Source organism: Acromyrmex echinatior, chromosome 1 (genome assembly GCF_024713525.1).
Source record: "Acromyrmex echinatior isolate Ae372 chromosome 1, ASM2471352v2, whole genome shotgun sequence".
NCBI classification, from domain to species: Eukaryota; Metazoa; Arthropoda; class Insecta; order Hymenoptera; family Formicidae; genus Acromyrmex; species Acromyrmex echinatior.
In genome coordinates, this window is record NC_141852.1 from 2,087,312 (window position 1) to 2,102,385 (window position 15,074).

Below are 15,074 nucleotides of genomic sequence, written 5' to 3' on the forward strand. Positions count from 1 at the left end.
TACTGGAGATGGCCAGATTGTGACCGAAACGTCTAATGTTTTATTAATGTAATGATAATTAAATATCACAAACAATATCTTGTGCTGTGGTTTTATGCTCCTCTTTTTATAAGTTTTGATTTATAAACCACGTTCGTTTTAATTATAAATTTAAGTCACATTAGCTATGTTTCTTATTTAACCGTAAAAAGTGTCCAATTGAACAATTAAATGTACGGAATTATCAGTACAAAATTATTTTTATGAATTTAATTGCAGATATGACATATGTAAACAAATAATAAATAATTTGTCAAATGTTAGTGTAACTGTTGAATATAGTTGCAAAATATTTTTGATGTAACACTAATTTCCGTTTATATTTGCGAAAATTAGTGTTATATCTTTAACAGTTACGCTAACATTTGGCGAATTACTTATTAATTAAAATAGAATAAAAACCTTGGAAAGTAGAACTAATTTAGATCAAAATCGTGAGGAAAATAATAACGAATGTGATTCTAATGCTAATTCAAAGAAAAAGTTTTTCACGATACCATATTTAAGCAAAGTATCTGAAAAATTAAAAAAACTTTCACATATTCATGGCTTTAATATAGCTTATAAACCTATGAATATAATGATACATTTATAAAAACTGGAAAAGATCCTTTGCTTAAAGATGACCATCGTGGAGTAGTCTACAAAATTAATTGTTTAAATTGTGATCTTCTTATGTTGGCCAATCAAAAAGGAAATTAAAAACTCGTATGAAAGGACATAAGGTTGACATAAGAAAATCCACTTCCGAGATGTCAGTCAGAGATTTTACGTCACCAGTTGAATGAGATGCATGAATTGGATTGGGATAACATAACATTGGGATAACATTTAGACACAGAACAATCATTAATGAAAAGAAGAATTTCTGAAATGTATACATAAAAGGCCAAATAAATGATATCAATAAGTGGTATCAAAGTGACACTGAAGGTTTGCCTGATGTTTATCTGCCTCTTCTTAAGAAAGATCTCTCTCATACTTAATAAATAATTCTAAAACTTTCTAAACTTTTGACTCATATATATAAATAGTGGTAAAATATATGATATGACAAATAACAACACACAATGTCACGACAAATTTCCATCTGTGCAAAGGATGTACTTGAGATTCATCATTATATTTTTTGCTGTAAAACAGGTAACGATTCTATTCTTACACATTTCGATTAGAAGATATTAATGATACGCAATTTGTTAAATTAGAATTGGAAATTCTCGTTCTACACTTTTCGTGATATGACAATTGGCGGTGTAACATTATTGTACGAAGCATCTTCACATATGAAAGAACACGTTTATATAATTATACGACGGTTGAATTTATGTCAGCTATATGTAACTCTGCATTTTAAGAATATTATGAATTTATTGAGGATGGCCAGATTGTGGCCGAAACGTCTAATGTTTTAATTAATGTAATGATAATTAAATATTATAAACTGTAACTTGTGTGGTGGTTTTTTATGCTCTTCTTTTTATACTTATTAATTATTTGTTTATATATGTCATATTCGCATCTGCAATTAAATTTACAAAAATAATTTACTGATAATTCCGTCCATTTAATTGTCCAATTGGACATTTTTTACATATTAAATAAAGAAATATAGCTAATGTGACTTAAATTTGTTAATCAGGCATGCGTTCCATACTCAAACGTAATTTTTTATAAACTAAAAAAAACAAAAATTCAAGAAAAAAAAATTTTCTAAACTAAAAATTTCATGGTTACAATTCGAGATTTTTTTAACAGCAAATTTAATTCTTCCTTGACAAATTGGTGCCAGACGGAACTCTTAATCTTAAAAATTAGAGCCACAGTGATTTCTTGAAAAAAAATTGTTATCTCGGCTCCTAATAATCGCAGAGTAATTTTTTTTTAAATTCATAGAAAAATGTCAGATTTCGAATGCTTCACACGGTTATTTGATATGATGCATATTAACAAAATTATTTCCGTTTTTTTACACGGAAAAAGTTTTTTACCCATTTTTTAAAGTCGTTTTATAATAGTTTAACTGCAAAAAAATCGATTGTTATTAAATGTACATGATAGTGCAACTCTTCAAGAAGCAAAATTCCTGTAAATTGTTGTGCGACTGCTCAAAGAAGAAATTAAGTTTCCCGGAGACAGGTTTTTATGAAGAATAGGTATACTATATAACGCGCATGAAAAATCGTAAACAATTAAATATCTCATAAACTGCTGCGTTTTAATATGATTTATACTATTCTGGATTAATGGGAGGGGTACACTATTACTATAATTTATTAAAATTTATATGTTATTTAGAATATCCCCCACCCCTTTGATGTCTAGAACCGCCGAAATTGCCGAGAAAATATTTTCGGTCACTTGGAACAAGCGAATATAATGAGGAGGATTCTCTTGAGCTATCTCATTTGTTCAGCGCATCGAAGAAAAGAACGGATTCTCTCCACGGTTGCCGATTCTCCTGCAGTTTTCTGTCAGAGTTTTCCGATTTTTTGCATGATTCTTTGGCACTGTGTAGATGATGAAAATCTTCGATTAATTGCTCTGAATGCTGATGACCATTTTTTTAGGAAATGATTATGTGTATAAATGGCCGAAAAATTTTCATGTATTAACATAAATGTATTTAAACATATATTAACATATATAAATATAACATATATAAATATAACATATATAAATAAAAATGATTATATGATTATAAAATATGTATTCAAACATGTTCATATATCCTTAATTCTTTCTTTTATAAAATTACTGCTTAGTACAAGAAAAATAAATATAATGACAATAATGAGAAACAATGATGACAATAATGATAATAATGAGAAAACTTTAAAAATAATGAAAAGTCTAATTTTTATATTGTTAAAATTTCTATTGTTTCCTTTAGAAACAATCCAGTTTGGAGAAATGTAAGAAAAATTACATCTATGCAATTGTAGATAATTATACATTAGTAATTTTTTTACATTTCTCTAAACTTAATTCCAAATTAATTATTTTTAATTATTTTAATTATTTTTTAAATTATTTTTAATGTTTTCTCAGTATTATTATTTTTTTTCTTGTATTAAATTGTAATTTATTACAAAAGAATAAACTGTATGAACATATTTCATATATAATTATATGTTTATACACTGTTATTTGGAAACCAGCGTTAAATTGCCTTATACGTCTGAGTATAATCTACGTGCGCACCACGGGTGTACGTACGAGAGGTAGACCCTGTCCTGATTTTGGAAAGTTGCGCCATCGAATGAATGAACATATATTTATATATGTTTATATGTGTTTATATAAATACATTTATATAATTGTGCATTAAAAATTTTTTACCGGGTGGTGGGATTAAAAAATTTCTCGAGTTCTGAAGAAATCTCCAGAAGGATGAAAAATCGAATGACTTTTTTTTTTGAAAAGCCATATAATTTTGACACGCCATTAATACAAAATTTGCAAATTTCTATTGTAATTATCAATTTTGAGCAAGATCGTAGGATTTCTAGTGCATAAGCCTTCGGGATTATCTCAGTTGAAACCTAGCAACCGTGATTCTCTCACTTCCTCGCTCACTCCGTGCCAAAATTCACCGAGTGTGTTGTCATTTAATTAGGAAAAAGTTAAGTGAATGAAACACGTTGGGGTACCCGAGACCAAAATCTTATCATTAGTGATCTGTACTATCACTTATGATATATTAAATTACTTTTTGAATAACTATTTTGGAGACACGATAGTGTCCCGGTGCTAAAACAAGCGCAACAAAGTCATAATGATTACATGCATGTATGAAACATGAAAATTATGACAAAAGAAGACAAATTAACAATTAATAATATAAATCAGGTGAAATGAATCTGAATTCAAAATTAATATATAAAATATTAGACTAAAAAACCGTTTAGACAGATGTTAATCGCTAAAATTATTATTCAAAATGAGTATATATATATATACATTACAATTTAATATACATTACAATTATACAAAATGAATATATACATTACAATACGACGCGCGACGTTTCGACCCTAAATGTGATCTCCATCAGTGAAATTAATATTCATCCTAAATTCTTCTTAATCTTGTTATCAACCAATGTATATATTACATAATAAAAAATAAATTATTTTCATAATTCCTGTATATGCATTTTTGTCAATAAATTATTAATCTTGATCGCAATTAATGTCAATGATATACAGGTATAAAAAAAAGTCTGTTGGAGTTTCACGGTTGTTGATACTTTCAAATAGTTATTACTCAAAGTTGTACATTGTTGTTGTACACACGAGTTGCAATCACATCTATTCATTAGAGAATATCAATTTTCAGCTCTAACGGTAAAATGTAAATGCACCCATGCGCACACATTTGTAAATTAATTGCATCTGTTCCTGCATGGCACATGCGTATTACATACATAGAAAAATATTTGTCGTTTCATTATATGTTGAATCTAGATAATATGTAAACATACTTTATGATGTACTTTATAATGTTATAATATACTGCGCAAAGTGTAGAATGCAGATTAATAAGCCGAGTATATATTTGCACATCATCAATAGCGCACATCGCTGAATACATTATTCCTGTTTTTACTGCGAAAAACGCAGAATGTATTTGGACATTGCTTATTGCGCAGAGCGCAGAATGCATTTTATTACTTACTGCGAAAAACGCAGAATGCATTTAGACATTGCTTACTGTGCAGAGCGCAGAATGCATTTTATTACTTACTGCGCAAGACGCAGAATGCATTTTAATATTACTTATAGCGCAGAGCGCAATATGAGGAAATGATTTTATTACTTCGTAATAAAAATGTCTTTCGCTATTTTCATGTGTATTTATTCCTTTTCTTTTTAATTTTTTTTCTTTTTGCTTCAATAATATATTCACGATCATGAATAGACATATGTTTCTCCTGCCTTGGATGAAGTAATTCTGGTTGTACACACTGTTCATAAAATTGCACTAGTTTATTAATCATCTTTTCTGTCCAGAAATCATCTCGTACAATTTTTTCCGTTTTTAATCCTAATGGTGTCCATAATGCGAATATGCAATACTGTCGCTGCGTAATGTGTAATTGTCCTTGTATTTGATAATAATATACATAACTACGATTCATCTTTTCATCTTATATAAAGACCGCAGATTGGAAATATTTCCTGCTATCACATCTTCTGGTGTTCAACAATCGTGCAGCGAAAGGACATTTGATCTCGACAATACTGTCCTCTTCTATTAATCCATCTGGTGAAGCGCCTAAAAATGGTATTTCGGAATCTATAAATAATCCGCAACGCTTAATTTTGAGGTTCAACATACTTTCGATGCTTTTACGTGCAATTTCCTTGTATTTAATTCCATGTTTGTACTGATTCCACATTAAGTACTAGTGGATATATTATCGATTTCACTCTTGAGACGCAAGAAGTACTGTCCCTCATTTTACATATATGTCCGAAATGAGAAGCGGTTATCATCTTTGTGCGATAATATCGTCACATTCCAGTTTTTGTTTCTTCCTTCGTTTTTTTTTCTATTGCTCACTTCATTTGCCAATCTCATAATATACGCATATGTTCTGCTTTTCTATTTCTGCTGTGGAACATCGGGTTTTTCAACCTGCGGACCATAATCCTCTGTCGTAGTATATCTTACTTTTCACCGATCTTTCCTTTGTGCCATATGCGATTTGTGCACATTTTTTTTATTTTCAAAATTTATAGTTATTTTCCCTAGTTTTGTTCCAAGAATATTACTTAGGCAACTTATTGATTTACCAGTGTTAAATGCGACAACAGCAGCATAACAACGCATCTGGTTGTTGATCCTCTTAGACCGAAATTAATTCTTTTTCCACCAATGCATTTTGATATTACAGAGTTGAAAGTTTCAATTCTACTAGATGGGGTGAAAAGTAACCTCCTTGACCGCCAGAATGCGCCACTACTGCAAAAAAGTTTATGGTGCCTTGTAGTCCGTTCATATTTAGGCAGACATGCCAAGTGGCAGTGCGATACTGCCCTTAGTTTTGTTTTGAGAGCTGATTGTTGTTGACGTGTTTGCGAAAACGATTTTCGTTCTCTCATAAAGCATTATTTTTTGAGAGGCAAAACGGCGAAGGAAACAAAAGAAAAGTTGGATAAATATTATGTGGCTAATACTCCGTCAGATTACACCGTCAAATATTGGTTTCGAGAGTTTCGTGGTGGCCGCAACTCCACTACCGATGAAGTCCGCAGCGGCAGGCCCTCCGATGCGGTTACCGAGGAAAATGTCAAAAAAATACATGAAATGGTGTTGGCTGACCGGAAAGTGAAGGTGCGCGAGCTAGCAGATGCTACAAAGATTAGTACTGAGCGAACACGCCATATTTTGGGCGAGATTCTGCATAAGAAAAAAATTTTTTTCATTCCCAAGGAGGTTACTTTTCATCCCACCTAGTATTGCTGTCTTTATTCTGCAATAAACTTTCAGCATTCCGTGTTAAATATTTTAATGCATTTTGCAGTTTTTTATACAGTCCACATTTTTTCAATTGTGGAATATAATTTTCTTCATTTTCTTTTTGCGATCCATCGCAGAAATATCCAATTTTCACACATTCATTATGCTCGCCAAAAACGTGACTTACATTATTAAGATCTATTTTTAAAGACACAATTTTTTCTTGCATACTGATCTGCTCTTTTAAACGATATTGTACAGCTTTCGTCACAGCTATTCTAATTCTAAGTGTATGACTGTCAATGTCTTAATTTGAATCACATGTCTTCTTAATTTTCCAAAACGTCCTTTTGTTTTAGCTATATCTTTAATTTTAGTTGCTAAATTGCGCAGTAAATGATTCCGACATTCAATTTTTTCTATAAATACGTCGGGATACGGATTTGCCTGCATTATTTTTCTATATACGCTACTGTCTCCATCCGTTATATATGTAGAATAAATTACTCCACACTCTTTTACGCTTTTTTTAAATCCTTCTACGATCGTATCTGCTTCCATACTTGTAGAACTACAGTCTCGACCCCATTTTTTATAACATTTATGAATAGCAGGTTCTTTATTTAGCTTCTCTGCTTTTACATATATTGAACAATATTTATTTCTCACAAACATATGCAGTACTTTACCTGTTCTCGCATCACAAATTATGCTTACACCAGATAAAGAATCATTTCGTCTTGTTCTGTATGATCTTTTCATCCAGCTTTCGTTACCTGTTATAGCTATATACTCTATTTATTTCTTCATTGCGTACTTTATAATGCTAATTCATGTTCTTCATTGGCTGCAGCAGTCATGCTTTCTTCAGCAGCTTCTGCTAATCCTTTCGTAATAGTTTCATGTATTCTTTCGTATGTGTTCTTTGCCATACATGGAATATCCATTGCAGCTAAGCTTTCTTCTAATTGTATATATCCTGTACCAGTTAAAATACAGTCAGCCACTGCTCTTGTATTTATGTCTAAACTTTCATTCGAAGGTGGTTCACTCCACACACTTTTTTTTACATGGCACATTCGACATTGAGAGAAAAACTGATTTTTTAAGCCGTATGCACGAGCACCGACGAATACTAAATCTCGAAAATTACAGTCAAACTTTTTGTCATGATCGTCGAACTTTTCATGTAATTGTTCAAGAACATATATAAAATCTACTATACACATTTTTCAGGCATACTACTTGCCTCTAGACGAAATGCGACATTGCTATCCGTAATTAAATCTTCGTATTCTTCAAACTCGCTATCATTTCGTAATATCTTTTGCAATTCATCTTCTTGTAATATGCATATATCTCTTTCTTCGTCATTACTTATTTCAAGATCCATATTACTTAATTGTTCATGCGTAATTTGCATCCTCACAAGCTCGCTCATCTTTATCAATCTGCATTATGTTGTCACTTATATCTACATTTTTCTCTTCTGCTACTAAGTCAATCATAATATTCGTTATTGTTTCATTTTTTGAAATATTTTCTATATATTTCAATTTTTCTTCCTATAAACAAATGTTTGGATGCATTAAGATGAATACACTTAAAAACACTTGAAAATTATATCTTTATTAAATATCGCCAATGAAAGGCGTTGTATTGTGTGAAATAAAAGTTACAATACTTTTATGTCTGTACTACAAATTTGTAGTATTGATCCATACTACAAATTTTGTAGATATAAAAGTATTGTAACTTTTGTGATTTTTTTCTTGGTTGAAAGAACATTTCTGCAGAAAAGGAAAAGTGAGATTTACGAGGAAAGTATCAAATTCTGATTTAAATAAAAATCTGTATAGATATGGATTAAATGTGAATAGATATTTATACAAATAGATAAATTTAAAAAACATTATTTATTGTAACTAAAAAGCAATGAAATCATCCTTCATAAGTAAAGTAGATTTTAGATTTTCTCCTTATCTTTCAAAAACTATTCAAGACATAAAGAAGTTTCATATTAAAGCTGTATTGTAAAATTAGCTTTATTTACCAACAATAATATATTTAAAAGATAATTATTTTCAAAATTTCTTTTGAAAATAAATATTTCTTAAAAACATTATTAACAAATAAATACTTAACAAATAAAAATATTTAAAAATTTATTAAATGTTTAAAGTAATTTTCTATAACATATTACAAAATTTATTAAAATAAAATTGATATTGATTAAACAATTGTAAATAGGGAAAAATATAAATATATAGAAAATTCTAAAAAAAATCTATCACTGAAGAATTTTATCCCGTAAAAAAACTTATTACATTAGATATATAAATATTTATATATCTGTATGTGTATAAATATACATATGTATATATAAATATATGTGTGTGTATATATATATATATATATATATTTCGTAAATTATACATACCTATACCATATAGATAAATGTATATTATATTATAATTATATGAAATTTCATTATATTATTTTTTTCTTTTGTCTAGTCGAAAAAAATTAAAAATAATAAAAACATAAGAAATAATAAAAAAAAAAGTAAAGATATAAAAATGTGTTAGCCATTTGATACAAGTATCTATGCAATATGGGTACTTATATAAAATGTTATCGCGTGCGCGCGCGCACGCACGCACATTTTAAGCGTATGATATCCGTGTGATACGAATACCCGCGAAATTTCAATCTTCACCTGAGGTACGTTTCAAAACATAATTACAATTAAACTTCTATAATTGACGTCATGTAAACTATAGAATTTTGATTACTATGTTATAATTATGTTTTAGAACGCAACTCTGTGTATGCGACAGGCGGGCGGACTTTCTCAATTGACATATCACTCAATTCTTTTTCGAACACGAATTATATAATTTTTCATTACTTTTAGGGGCAAATTTTGCTAAAATGCATTTGTTATTGAAATGCACTACCTTTTATTAATTCTCGATTTTCGCCTGCTTAACCGTTTGCATGATAGTCGATAATGTACTGCGACGTTTCCCATACGATCTTTTACAAGTGTCGCTCGGTCTATCTGTATGCACGTCTTCCATAATAGGATTAGAAATTGACTGAATGTCACTATTACATGTCCATAATTATGAATAATTACGAGTATCTTTCGTTCAAAAATAACGAAAAACCGTATAATTACAACTACAATTCCTTTTCAACTAATTCAAATTGTTTTTTAAGGTAAAAAATATTTAAGACTAATATTAATTTAGATAAATAAAGTTTTGTAACTGTCCAGACAGGTACTGTGACCGGTTCCAGTGACTCGACATGTAGCATGTACCTGTGTCCGGACATTTATATAACACTTTATTTATTTAAGTTAATAATGATTTCAATACGCTTTTTAAAACGTAATATTATAATTTAATTGTAATTTTTAAATGCAATTAAATTATAATACAATATATAATACAATATAATATAATACAAAATAAAAAAGAGATATTTGAGATTAATAATAATAAATTTTGTCTAAGTGTCCCGACATAAGTCCAATCACTGGTACGTTTATTTTACCTTATTATTTTATTATATACATTTTATTATATTATTAATATTTACTTTTATATCATTACTGATTTTTTACATTATACGTATATTAAATGTATAGTAAATAAAATAAGCATGTAATAAAAATATAATAGTTTTTATGGAAATGTATTATCATTTATTTTCATTTCGTTCCTAATTTAAAAATTCCTAAGTATTAGGTGTTGGAATTAATTCGTAGCGTTTTACAAGTGATGGGAAGTACTTTCATTAATGTATTTTTTAATGCTCATGTGAAATAAATAACATTCTTTCATTAAAAAACGCTACGAATTAATTCCAACACCTAATAGTTGCCGCGACCACATTGAAATCAGAAGCGAGAAATGATACGTTAATTTTTATTACGTGCTATTTGTAAATAAAGACAATAAAACGAAATGACGAGATCGCTTTAAAATAAAAATGTAAAAATGGATGAATTAAAGTTGTATCCTTATCCTCCCTGACAGTCAATAATTATAAAAAATGATAAAAAGCATGATATGAAGTACTTTTATTCAATGTCCATCCGTAACCTATTTTCATTTACACGTGCCTTTTATTACTTTTTATGATTATTCTGATTGTCAAGAGGAATAAGCATATAATAGTTTTCGTCCATTTTTACCAATGTTTTAAAGCATCAATCTCATTTCGTTTCATCCAAATTGTCTTTATTTAAAAATGGCACGTAACAAAAATTAACCTGTTATTTATCTTGCTTTTGGCACGGATTCAATAGTTTATTTGCCACGCTCCTACCATAGCTACCTCACTCCAAGTGCGTTGAAATGAATAGGTGCTATTGGATGATAGGAACATGTTAGAGCATATTAATCGCATATGCAATGCAAACAAATTTAATATGTCTGTGGTGACTACTCAGGAGTCTTAACCATGTTTTTAATGTTTTCTCATTATTATGATTTTTATATTAAACAGTAATTTTACAAAAAATAAAAAAGAAAAATATACATTTCATATATAATATATACAAATATATATGCGTATATACGAATATAATATGCTTATATATATTTATATATATTTATATATAAATTTTTTACTGGGCTATAATTACTTCGTTATGTATTATTATTCAATTTATAATAGTTTACATTGTCTACATTAAAAGAATTTGTGTAAATTTAATACATAAACAATACATAAATAATCCATGAAAATGTATAATCTTGAAATATATGTATATATACGCAACAATCTTAGGGGTAATTGTGCAGAACAATTTTGATATTAAATGGTTTACACGTGGCTTAATAAATATAAACAATAACAAGAGCAAACAGTTTTACAAGATAGCTAGTGAAAATCATATATTTAAAATTTATTCGTTAACAATATAAAATAATCATATACGTTTTGATCACGATTTGACCATCCTCAACATGTAAAAATAAAAATTAATATAAATCATAAATTTCGATATAACATAAAAGCGCATTATTAAGATTTGTCGATTATTAAAATCATAGTTGTTTGTACATAAAAAAATATAGTCATATGCTTTACATGAACGATTAAATTTATAAATTTACAAAAAAAATAATAAATATAATTTTTTAAATTATGAATTTGATCGTTCGTGTAAAGCATGTAACTATATTTTTTTATATACAAACAACTACGATCTTAATAATCGATTGTCAATGGAGGAAAAGATAGTTTTCATCGATTTTTACAAGTGTTTTAAAGTGATCTCGTCATTTCGTTTCATCCAAATTGTCTTTATTTAAAAACGGCACGCAACATAAATTAACGTGTCATTCCTTGCTTCTGACGTCACGATTTCATGGCTGCTGCGACTAGGAGCCTTAATAGCCCATTATATTATATTATTTTTCATTGTATCTGCATAATATCATTAACAATTCTATACCTGAAGCTCCTAATCATATTAAGAAGCTTCCATCTTATCGAAAAATCAAAGAATGTTCGTTTCGAGCCTAATTACTTATTGATTTCTTTGGATGTCATTTCGTTATTTACTAATGTTCCTAGAATTGGCATTTGATAGTATCATTAAGAGATGGAGAAATGCATATCCAAGAAAACTAAAATCCCTCTGAAGAATTTTTGATTGCTATTCGTTTGGTGTTAAATTCCACTTTTTTTATGTTTAACAAAAAATCTACAAATAAATCTTTGGGACTCCTATGAGATCGCCTTTGTCTCCAATCGTTGTTGATATGATTATGCAGAACTTGAAGGAAATTGCAATTAGGAGGTTACCTGTACGGTTGTTGTTCTATTTTCGATATGGATGACATCATTTTAGCGGCTCCATCAGAGAGCATTAATGATATTTTGAAAATTTTTAATTCTTTACACATTAGATTGCAATTTATTCTGGAGGTTGGCATTAACGGTAGATTAAGTTTTTTGGACACTGTGTTATTGATTGAAGAAACTTTGTTTTTGACGGATATCGCAAGACTTTTTCAGCAAATTTCTCAATTTTAACTCACAGCATCCGCTTTGTCACAAGAGAGGCGTAATCTATGGGTTTGTGGATAAATAATATGCTTATGTCAGCCTCGTTTCCAGCAAACCAATCTAATTAATACTACCAATATTTTTTTGAATAAAGGATATCTATTACTAATTTATCTTTTCCTTTATACAAAAAAGAATTAAATTTTATATGGATAATATTAACAGGACTGTTAACAAAAAAGTTAAGAAGTTTTTTACAATTCCTTACATGAAATTCATATCTGAAAAATTCTCTCCAATTGTTAATATGTTCAATTGTAAATTAGCCTATTCTATTCCGAATATTTAAAAATTTTATAAAAAAAGGAAAGGATGGATTGGATTCATTATGCAATCAAAACGTAGTCTCTAAGATCTCTTGTAATAATTGCGATGCTAGTTACGTGAGTCGAACAAAAAGACAATTAAAGATAAGATTACAGGAACATGCTTCCGATATTAATAGAAAATCTAAATCGTCATCGATGATTTTCAAGCACCATTGATCACACTTAATCACAATTTTAAGTGGGATAACGTTAAAATTTTGGACATTGAATCCTCTTACAACAAGAGATTAATATCGGAAATGATCCATATAAAAAGACAGAAACATGAGATTAACAAGTAAAATGATACGAATCTCTGCCGAAAATATTCTAATATCTCTCTCATACATTCCCTTTCCCCTTCCTAATACTTCTCTTCTTCCTCCTTCCACATATTACTGTCTCCGCATCTATTTGTCTCCTCTTTAACTCATAACGTTGTCAGATGCTGTCGATGCTATATGTTTCTCTGCTCTAATACAGCATAATAGCTTATAAAATTGCTGTATTCATTGCATTACTTTTTAATTTTTGACTTACTACAGTTCGACTGAAGAAAGTATTTATAGTTTTGTATTTTAATACGCACTGATTTATTGACTTGTTCATTTTTCATCTGCAATTGATATTAATGTTGATATAATTCTAACAATTTTTCTATGTATCATACATTTTTAATAATTTTTTCTTCTGTTTGTGTACTTTTAATTATTGTTAGTGTTCTTATTCAGAAGTTTTCTTTTATATTCTGTAATTATTTATTAATTGTATTCGTAACTTAATAACTTGGTTTCTTTAAAAACTTTCTTTTAAATAAATTGATTTTCATTGAAGAAAAATGCGAGTATTATGAGTGTCTCGATTATATTGAACGATTTCAATGTCACACTTTTAATATTTCAATGGACCACATATTCATAACAAACAAAGAAGACATAAGCATTTGATACATATCTACATTTTTTTAAATCTATTTTATAACGTAAAGAACACTATTTTTGTGTTATAAAAATCCGACTTTTATTGTAATATTATTCTAACATTAAGAATGATCCGATTGGCGTCGAAACGTTTGTACTTTTTACTCTAGTTTTAAATATTGAACGTTATTAATTTTAATTGGTTCGTAGCCCTTGTTATTATCCATATTTAATTTAATACAATTGAGCTATTCTATTAATTTATATTAAAAGTTATGTTATCTAATGTGATCCTCTTGCCTGTTGATACAGGTTGAGCGATCGAAGAAAACATTTTCAATCGCTTCACGCTTGAATGAAGAGACGGGAGCGAGAAGGATGGGCTCTCGCTGTCTTACAATTAGTCACCTTCGGGTGACTAACTAACTTGCGCCAAGCGTAAAAAAGATAGCGAGAACATAGTATGAGGAAGCCAGAGAGCTATTCCATCGCCTAAAATAGGCCTTACTAGTCGAAGCACGATCGCACACGGATATGGACTCAACCTTTTGCGTGTGTTGCGTGACGTCACGACAGTGGCAACTCGACTGCCGCTTGCCGGTGTATCCGCGTATCTCCATAACACATAACGTAAAATGCCATAACAATAAGCACTAAACTGTACAGTATAATTAGAATATATTGATAACTATTTTAGCAACCTGACTTCTCTAAAATTGTTAAGTATTGTTTACTCTGTCACTGTAACTATAAATGTATAAAAATTCATTTATTTTTCGTATGTCTCATGATTATATGCATATTCGTTATGACTGCAGTGAAATCAATTTTTATAATTTGAGATAATAGCAGTATTTGATTCCTAATAAGACTGCCATTTCATATTGTACACTATTTTCTATCCTCTTGTATATTCTACTATAATAACTAATTTCGAAACTTTTCTCTCGTTTGGATAAGATACTTCTAAACAAATGAAAAGTTGATGTATTGGGTCATCTAAAAAGTATCCGTGGTTTTTTGTCACTAGATGGCGTTGATGGTCAACACATCTAGTGACAAAAAACCGCGGATACTTTTTAGATGACCCAATATTATGTTAGTTACAAAAATTCAGTTCAAATAAAAATATATAGTAAACTATAGTAAACTTTATGTACCGAAGTTTTTAAATAAATAAATGTGAAAAATTTATATCGTATTCTCTAATAAATATGCGCAGTTTGATTGCATTTAAGAGTAAGGA

The 15,074-nt window shown here is 29.1% G+C and overlaps 2 protein-coding genes and 1 pseudogene across 2 annotated transcripts in view; 1 reads left to right on the plus strand and 2 right to left on the minus strand.

The window, feature by feature from the left end:
• The window catches only part of LOC105151690 (chitinase domain-containing protein 1), a 95,089-nt gene that overhangs the window by 52,424 nt on the left and 27,591 nt on the right, over positions 1 to 15,074 (minus strand). The window lies entirely within an intron of this gene.
• Positions 1 to 15,074, plus strand: part of Prp6 (pre-mRNA processing factor 6) — a 44,718-nt gene that overhangs the window by 18,355 nt on the left and 11,289 nt on the right. The gene's annotated exons all lie outside the window — the stretch shown is intronic.
• LOC147910814 (uncharacterized) lies at positions 2,143 to 14,141 on the minus strand (annotated as a pseudogene).